The sequence below is a fragment of the Epinephelus fuscoguttatus genome, linkage group LG7, assembly GCF_011397635.1.
Source record: "Epinephelus fuscoguttatus linkage group LG7, E.fuscoguttatus.final_Chr_v1".
Lineage (NCBI taxonomy): Eukaryota > Metazoa > Chordata > Actinopteri > Perciformes > Serranidae > Epinephelus > Epinephelus fuscoguttatus.
This window is the reverse complement of record NC_064758.1, coordinates 39217326-39227280: the sequence shown is the minus strand read 5'-3', so window position 1 is coordinate 39227280 and position 9955 is coordinate 39217326.

Sequence of the window (9955 nt, the reverse complement as noted above, 5' to 3'; positions counted from 1 at the left end):
GTGCCGTGATTTGTGTCACTCTTTTTACCACCGCCCTCTTTCAGTTCAAGTTACACGTCTTGTAGGTAAGGCAGGTATTCAGTGTTCGGCCACACCTACAGCAGCACACAGGCTATTTGTGCATTCTGCACATTGAACGCTTCCAGTCAGGTTACATGTCTCCACTCGCAGGACAGTGTGCCTTATCTGCTGCTCAGTCTGTTTGATCCAAGAGAGAACACTGAGATTCCTGCAGCTATGTCCCAGTACTCAAAAATAATAAAACACGACACAGTAATGCAGTAAACATCTCTCATAGAGGCACATTCATGCGCTTCTAATGGGGATCATTGAATACACAAACAATGGATTCTAATCAGAATATTATTAAAAAGTATAATTCCCTCTTAGATGTAGAGGAGTAGATAAACTAGCATAAAATGTTAATACTTAAGTACAAGTACCTCAAAAATATACCTATGTACAGTACTTGAATAAAAGTACTTAATACATTTAACTGTTTCCCAACTCTAGTGAGTGGATTTAGCAGTTATAAAGTAATCTGTTTTCACTTGTTTCATTTCATTTTGTTTCTTTTTATGTACACATGTAAAAAATGTTTAAAAAGACAATACATCATTTGCAAAGGAATGTGGAGGAGAACTGCCTAAAAACCCTCCAGGGGCTCGGAAAGTGTCATTCTCTGGGCAGCATATTACAGAAAAATAATTACAACTATGTGGTATACACTTTGTGTGTATCGAAGACATAGTTTAACATAATACTTAACAATTCATCCTTGAAACACCAAGTTTATACACAGTAATAATTGAGACAAACATCCACACCCACCAGCACTGCTTGCTAAAAACTACTAATGTTTTTAACATCAAAATTCATCAGTAATCTGGAAATTTTTAAAATGCAATTTGCATTTAAAAAAGCATCAAAACAGAGCTTGTTCTCTTTTAGGTTTTTCTTTTATCTATTTATTTTCAACATGACTCACAGGTGTACATTATTCAGTGACTGCTGTCAGTATCACAACACAAACAGATATCAGGGCAATGAAAGACAGGTAAGTAAAAAGACAAACCATTAGTATTAATAAAATAAACTATGTGACCTTCACAGTAAATTCATACTTCATGTAATACTAATACTAATACTGCTGTTATGACACAGACAGGAAGTAAGATAAAATTTACATCTGCACCTTGTGATCATTCTCCCGACCACCCCTTCCCCATGAGTCTCTCTCTGAATTGTACATGTAAATAATTTCTCAAACATGCATTAGAGAGTAAAAATGACCATAAAGGGTGGATTTTCTCACCAACATCAGTGTAAAAACAGAGAAGCATGTGCCTTTATATTCTTTATTCAGGACAAAAGGAAAAGTTAGAAGTGAAAAGTGATTAAAAAATGTGAATTTTAGCCTAACACCCGTCCTTCATTTATCCCTTCCTGTTCAGTCTTTATCAACAGTGCTCAGTGTTCAGAGTATTTCTCAAACATGCATTATAAAGTAAAAATGAAGACAAAATGCAAATAAGAATTCATACCATTTTCTAGCTAAGCTTAGTGCATCCTTCCTCACCTCAAACATAACATGACCTGTCCCCAACATAGAGGTTGTTCGTCAGCCCTTCCTCATGCTGCCTGTACAAAAAGATAAGAAGATATCTAAACAGCAAATGATCAATTGAATAGTAAAAAAATGAACACAGAGATTAAAATAAAAAAATAAAACATACACATAATATATACATAAGCACATAAGTTAGCATGCACAGAGGACGCCTCCCTCCGTGTCACTGATCTCCCGGTGGTGGTGGCTGCAGCGTGGCACCCTGGATGCAGGGCGGCAGTCCAGTCCTCTGGTGGTGGTGTTTCTCACAACGCCTTTCTTCGTTGGTGTGCAGTCACGAGAGGTTAGTTTGCAGACCCCTCTCCTCTTTTTGACTCCCTGCCGCTGTGTTAAACCCCAGCCCTGTCCTCAATCCCCAAAACTCCCCTGCCTGAGTGCTAGTTATTATTAGTGTATCATTAAATCCTGGTGTTCATGGCACTTTAGCTTTAAGTTGCATATTTTTGATTAATATTTTAAATTTAGTATTTTTACGGTAACATGTCTCTGACCTTGTGTGACCTCATCAGCTTTAGGGAGTCTTAATAATTTTCTTGGGTAAAATTCCTGAGGTGGCATTGATGCAACAACCTTTACTCTCCTCCTCATGCCACACATGCATTGTTAAACAGTAATTAATATAATCTGTGGGTGTTAAAGGCTATTTACTTTTAGTTCATATCAACAATTACTAACTTTTTTAACATCAAAATACCTAATTCATCTGGAAAAATTAAAGATGTTCAAAAAAAATTCCTGGGTGAGAATCCCCCTACAGGGGCTTATCCCCGAATGTCCTCAAATCCTAGAAACGCCCCTGGTAATTGCGTATATGTGGATAAATATATACATAACTGTACTGTCCAGTTTTTAAGGAAAGTCCAGATAAAATCACCTGCAAACTGAAAAAGCACCAAATATGATTTTTCCATCATTTTCCTATTAAAAAGTTTTCCCATGATAACTTTGATTGGCGCGGCCCTACAAAGGCAGAGAGACGTTTTACAGCTACAAACTGTTTTACAGACATGAAGGTTGTAATGTCTTATTTTATGCATTTTTAGGATCATTATTTTACCCCCAAAATGTCTGCATATGTGAGAAAATGCTGATACTTAATTCTGCCTTTAGATAATCTTGTCAGAGTGAGATAAATAAATGCTGAAAATTTGCTCATTTTGCGTTTGTTTTGATAACTTACAGTCCAGAGAGGATTTAAATGTGTCTGCTTTGCTACTGATTTGATATTTAAATAATGTTGAAATCAGGATTATACATTTATAGAGCCAGGGAGATGTCACTGAGAAAAACAAAACAAATACAGTACAGGCCAAAAGTTTGGACACACCTTTCATGACTATTTACATTGTAGATTCTCACTGAAGGCATCAAAACTATGAATGAACACATGTGGAGTTATGTACTTAACAAAAAAAGGTGAAATAACTGAAAACATGTTTTATATTCTAGTTTCTTCAAAATAGCCACCCTTTGCTCTGATTACTGCTTTGCACACTCTTGGCATTCTCTCCATGAGCTTCAAGAGGTAGTCACCTGAAATGGTTTCCACTTCACAGGTGTGCCTTATCAGGGTTAATTAGTGGAATTTCTTGCTTTATCAATGGGGTTGGGACCATCAGTTGTGTTGTGCAGAAGTCAGGTTAATACACAGCCGACAGCCCTATTGGACAACTGTTAAACTTCATATTATGGCAAGAACCAATCAGCTAACTAAAGAAAAACGAGTGGCCATCATTACTTTAAGAAATGAAGGTCAGTCAGTCCGGAAAATTGCAAAAACTTTAAATGTGTCCCCAAGTGGAGTCGCAAAAACCATCAAGCGCTACAACCAAACTGGCACACATGAGGACCGACCCAGGAAAGGAAGACCAAGAGTCACCTCTGCTTCTGAGGATAAGTTCATCCGAGTCACCAGCCTCAGAAATCGCAAGTTAACAGCAGCTCAGATCAGAGACCAGATGAATGCCACACAGAGTTCTAGCAGCAGACCCATCTCTAGAACAACTGTTAAGAGGAGACTGCGCCAATCAGGCCTTCATGGTCAAATAGCTGCTAGGAAACCACTGCTAAGGAGAGGCAACAAGCAGAAGAGATTTGTTTGGGCCAAGAAACACAAGGAATGGACATTAGACCAGTGGAAATCTGTGCTTTGGTCTGATGAGTCCAAATTTGAGATCTTTGGTTCCAACTGCCGTGTCTGTGTGAGACGCAGAAAAGGTGAACGGATGGATTCCACATGCCTGGTTCCCACTGTGAAGCATGGAGGAGGAGGTGTGATGGTGTGGGGGTGTTTTGCTGGTGACACTGTTGGGGATTTATTCAAAATTGAAGGCACACTGAACCAGCATGGCTACCACAGCATCCTGCAGCGACATGCCATCCCATCCGGTTTGCGTTTAGTTGGACGATCATTTATTTTTCAACAGGACAATGACCCCAAACACACCTCCAGGCTGTGTAGGGGCTATTTGACCAAGAAGGAGAGTGATGGAGTGCTGCGGCAGATGACCTGGCCTCCACAGTCACCGGACCTGAACCCAATCGAGATGGTTTGGGGTGAGCTGGACCGCAGAGTGAAGGCAAAGGGGCCAACAAGTGCTAAACACCTCTGGGAACTCCTTCAAGACTGTTGGAAAACCATTTCAGGTGACTACCTCTTGAAGCTCATGGAGAGAATGCCAAGAGTGTGCAAAGCAGTAATCAGAGCAAAGGGTGGCTATTTTGAAGAAACTAGAATATAAAACATGTTTTCAGTTATTTCACCTTTTTTGTTAAGTACATAACTCCACATGTGTTCATTCATAGTTTTGATGCCTTCAGTGAGAATCTACAATGTAAATAGTCATGAAAATAAAGAAAACGCATTGAATGAGAAGGTGTGTCCAAACTTTTGGCCTGTACTGTATGTCCTCTCAGTTTAATAATAATTGCGACTCAGGGATAACTTCATTTGGGCTCTTGACTTGATTTTGTTTTTAGTGTAAGACAGCCTCTTTAAGATTAAACAAAGTCACTCCTTCATAAAAGAACATACAGTAATTGTGTAACTGCTGCCTCCACACAGGACTGTTAAAATCACCACATCTGTAATGTTTCATGAGTTCTGCCTCTTTCAGTTTGCTCTACATTTAAGTCTTGGTGTTTGTGTTTTTTCATGCTCGTCTTTTGATGTATTTATTTTTTGCAAAATGAAAGATAAAACTAACAAAACAACACAAAGACAACAATAAATACAGGACAGTGGATAAAAGTTTTATTGGTTGTTGTGTTATTAACTATTATTTATTTTAGCTTTCATCATTCGATTTTCTCTTTCTCAATTTACATTGAAATATGTGTTGTTTTTTGCTACTTTTTTCTTGTATTTTATGTCTTTTGTGATGTTATTATTAGTAATATGGCCAAAAATGATGTTCATATTTAATCCAATTAATATGGAAAGTCTTATAACAACTTATATAGGGGAGACCGGGGTCGGTTGTAACACTGGTTGGTTGTCACAGTGCTTATTACAGCCACACTAGAGGGCGCTGTGACTAAATAGAATCTTAACAGTTACAAACTTCAACCCTGGCTGTTTGACATTTTAACAAAAGGTCCTGGTTATATTGTGATGCAGATTAATCTGTTAATGTTATATTTATGATGAATAAAAACGTAGATTTATTTTCAGCCCTCTAAATTCTTAGTGTATTTTACTTACATTACAGAGGATCATTCAAACAAACAGTCACCTGGTTCAAAGTCATGGTTTAAACACAAGGGGCATTGATGAGCACTATTATATAGATGGTTTTCATTTCAAAACTTATTTGGTGTTTCTATCTTGAAAAACTAAAAAGCTACATGTCTTTTTTTATATTCTTTTTTTTTTTAACCTGAAACCCCATTGATGACAATAGGGACGTCACAGTGTGTCAGAGTGTCTTTGATGGTTAATAACTTCTAGTTACAATAAGTTGCAAAAATGACAGGGACACCCATTTCAAGCTAGGACCTTAAGCTTTCACTTAATGTAGGAATGAACGTTGAAAGATGTTTTGATGATGATAAATTTAGACAAGAGTAAAAGTGTGACAACCAACCCCGGTCTCCCCTACATGGTAATAGAAAATATTTCATTGAGCACATTCTTGCTGTCGGACTTCACCCATGAAAGGTGGATTTTCTCACCAGCAACAGTGTAAAAACAGAGAAGCATGTGCCTTTATATTCTTTATTCAGAACAAATGGAAAAGTTAGCAGTGAAAAGTCCTTCCTTTATCCCTTCCTGTTTAGTCTTTATCAACAGTGCAAAGTGTGCAGGACTCATAATAGAAAAGGGACAGAAATGTTAATACCAAAAAAAAAAAAAACTTGTCTCTTACAGGTAAATATCCAGTGACAGGAGTGACGAGATGACCAGGATCAGCGTGAAGGTGAAGTCACTGATTTCTACTGAAGCATTTTTTAAATTCAAACCTGAGGTCTGAACTGGGGGAAAAGACCAAAGTTCAGATGTGTCATTACGTAAATGCTGGCTGTAGTTTCAGTGCACAGGAATGGACACTCTGATTATCAGGAATCCATTGGAATTTCCAACCAGAGGAAGGTTCTGAGAAATGAAGTGCGCATGCTCTTTGGCTGCAGCTACCTGTACCATAATTACATGAATACACGTGTGTCAAAATCTGGTTGGCAGCTGGTTAGATGGACTCTACTAAAACTAAAATAGCTACAGGGCTCACCTTTAGACACATTAAATGGTCAACACACGTCTGAACACAGCAGTGTTGTTCTCACACCAGCAGTTAGGCACAATGACCACATGGGAAACCCCCCTCCACCCTCATGAAAACTTCTTGGGGAATCCCTCCAGCTGGTGTAGTTTCAGGCGAGCAGTTGTGGCTGTTATCAATGACACAATAAACCTCCTTCTGTCATAAATTTCCCAAGCAGAGATACAGTTTAGGAATTAAAGTGATTTTATAACTGTTTCCCTGTAGATGAAACATGAAATCTACATGTTTAAGTCAGTGAAGAAGATAAGTTGGTGTGATAGAAACTCAAGTACAGTACTGAAGTGCACACATGTATTGTACTTTATTCCAAGGACATAGGCAATGTTTCAACATGCACATACAAATGGGAGTTTGAGGGTTGTCTGCCAGGGAATTTTAAGTGTCAGACTCTTGATTTCCTGCATTCCTGAGAATTTTCTGCACCAATTTGTGGTATAAATATCTTAAATTACATCAAAATAAAAGTCTTCTGCTACTTAAATGTTTTTATTGGGATGGTGGGGGTTATGTGGGAGTCTCTCAAGCATTTCTTACTTCCTCAATTCAACCTGACGTCTCTACTGTTTGTAGTTTCCCTCAAACTATTTACCCAGAAATGTGAGGGGGACTCGTCACCTGCGTTTTGGAGAACATAACGCCTCTGTGGATAATTCAGCTCCTGGTAAAAACTTCTGAATGTCTGGATCTGAAATTATTAGAGAACAAAGGTGACCACACATTAGCAGGTGCTAGGCCAGCGGTCCAGCTGTGACAAACAGCATCAGAGAAACACGCATTTGGAAAGTGAAACAGCTTGACTCATTTTTTACCAGTTTTAATCCTCTGGGGTCTCTATTATAAAACACTGTGTAGGATCCAAACTAACAATGTCCATATGAACAAAAGCCAAAAATATGCCAAAGTGCCAAAGTGCCAAAAAATATTCAACAAGTTCTACAATCAGGCTTCAACCTCACCATCTGCAATTTCCTGTCTCCAAAATGTTTCTAAGTGTGGGTCAAAGTTTCTCCCATCAAGTCTGGTTTTCTACATCACAACTTATGCGTGGAAAGTGGCATATGCTTCTTTCAGGCCTTGTTTTGTGCAGTGTTTCTACATGAGACCCCTGGTGTGTTTGTTTTAGAGAGGAAGAAGCCTCTGCAGATAATTCAGCTCCTGGTAAAAACCTCCTGAAGAACTCTAATAGTAATAGTAATTCTAGGAAAAGTTTCAGCTTGTTGCAATCTGCAATCATCACCGCCATATATCACTAAATCCCCCTAAATCTTTCACACTAGTCCTTTAAGAACATTTTGCTGATAAACCTTACATATTTTACTTTAGTAAGGTTTTGAATGCAGGACATTTATTGTTGTTACTGTAATAGGTTATATTACAGTAGAACATTATATATTTCACCAAATCCATCTTTCGGATTTGTTCTTATTTTGTTGTTGCCTTTTTATGTGTTCATACTTGTTTCTGTATTTATTTTGGGGAGCTTTTCTTTTGGTAAATTCGATTTTTGTTTTGTGACCTCCGACATTTCGAGTTGTTATATATCTGCATATCGGCAAAAATTCCAGTAATCATACATCCCTAGTGTGGTGTTGGTATGTCTACTTAAGAAAAAAAAAAACACTGCACATTAATGCATCATTTTATGATTTTACAGATGACTTTTAAGGCTCATAATGTTCTCTCTTCCAGCTGTATCTCCGACTCCGACCTCTTAGTGCCGTACATGCCAGGACGTACTTTGAGGTCCTCAGGCAGCAGAGGCCTTTTGTCTGTTCCAGAGGCCCAGCTGAAAACTAAGGGGGACAGGGTGTTTGCTGTCAGGGCCCCGAGGCTCTGGAACAATCTGCCCGAGGAAATCAGGTCGGCCGAGTCAGTGATCTCTTTTAAGTCCCTTCTTAAAACAAACTTGTATCGGAGAGTCTTTGTTGATTCTGCTTGAGTTTTAAGTTCATTTAGACTGTCTTTACTTCCTCAGTTTTTGCACACTATAGTGTTTTTATCAGTTCTTTTAAATGTTGTTTTGTCTGTTTTAATTATTGACATGTAAAGCACTTTGTAACTCTGTTCTGAAAAGTACTTTATAAATAAAGATAATTATCATTTTTCTTTTTCTTCTTCATCTTCTCATTATTATTACTATTTTATTATCAGTGGATGACCCGCTTTACCTTCTGAGCCACAGCCGCCCCAGAATTGTCTCACCTTTAGGGCCATTTCATAGTCGACACAAAGGCATGCAGACGCGAACGTATTGGGACGCACTGGCCGCCATGATGCGTGCTCGGGTCTCAAAATGTGTTGTCCATTTTTGTGCTACGCAATGCAGTGACGCCTGTAATACCATGCGTTTCCAGCGGGGGTGATAATGCAAGCAACATACTTGAAATTAACCACTTGGTGTCATTCGCAGAAGAAGCAGGTATGAAACATGGCGGGCGAGGAGGGAAAACTTTTGCGAACTCATACGGGCACACCCCCATTTATATGACAGTCCTAGTGCCCTCAACTCTAACAAAATAGCAGTACTAGCTAGCAGGAATGTACCAGTGACTCTGCTACCCCCTATTGCGTGAACGACGTATTTCATTTCAGGTGTCGCCCGCGTTGCTAGCTTTTAATGTGTTGACTCGTGTTGCGTGCATCGACTATGAAATGGCTCTTAAAAGGATAGTGCGCCCAAAAATGAAAATTCAGCCATTATCTACTCACCCATATGCCAAGGAAGGCTCAGGTGAAGTGAACACACATGAATGCGGTGCCCATGTCTCACGGTCTCGCGCAAGTGCACACACGTGAGCGCAGTCTACAGAGAGGCAGTTAGAGCTACAGGCTACAACGAGGCTAATCAAATGACGTTTTTCCAAACAACTTTTTATGTCGGGGCTTCAGGACACTTGGATCACTACGGACAAGCAGTATGGAGATATTCTGTACTTTCAGTTATGTGTTTTTTGGACGTTTTAATCTGGGGCGCCATAAGCCTCCATTAGATGGAGTTTTGTTGCTAGCCCCATCGCCGCAAGGGATGTGAGGACTCTAAAACTTCACCTGAGCCTCCCTCGGCATATGGGTGAGTAGATAATAGCTGAATTTTCATTTTTGGGTGCACTATGCCTTTAAGCCGGCAACGGAGGTAGAGACAGCACGGAAGATATCTGTGTAAAAGGTACAGCCCATGACATTTTGATGACTTGTTATGTGTGTGGCCCATCGCCAGTAGGGCAAAAAGCAGCTAACAGCAGTTAGCAGCTAACTCAAAGAAGAACAGCTGCCAAAAATGTCCACAAATTGGGGAGACAGTGAGATCTGGGAGCTCCTCACCCTCCAAGCAGAGGACAAGATCCACTGCACTTTATAAATAAAGACTGTTACTAGTAATAATAATTCTATAACATCGTATCATAAATAGTACTTATAATTTTAATATTTTATCTGTATTTTGCTTATAATAGATATTTTCCTTGCATTTGATGTACTTCTTGCATTTGATATGTGGTGCACTGTGACTTTTCTTCCACCGAAGTATAATATCTGAGTATTTCTT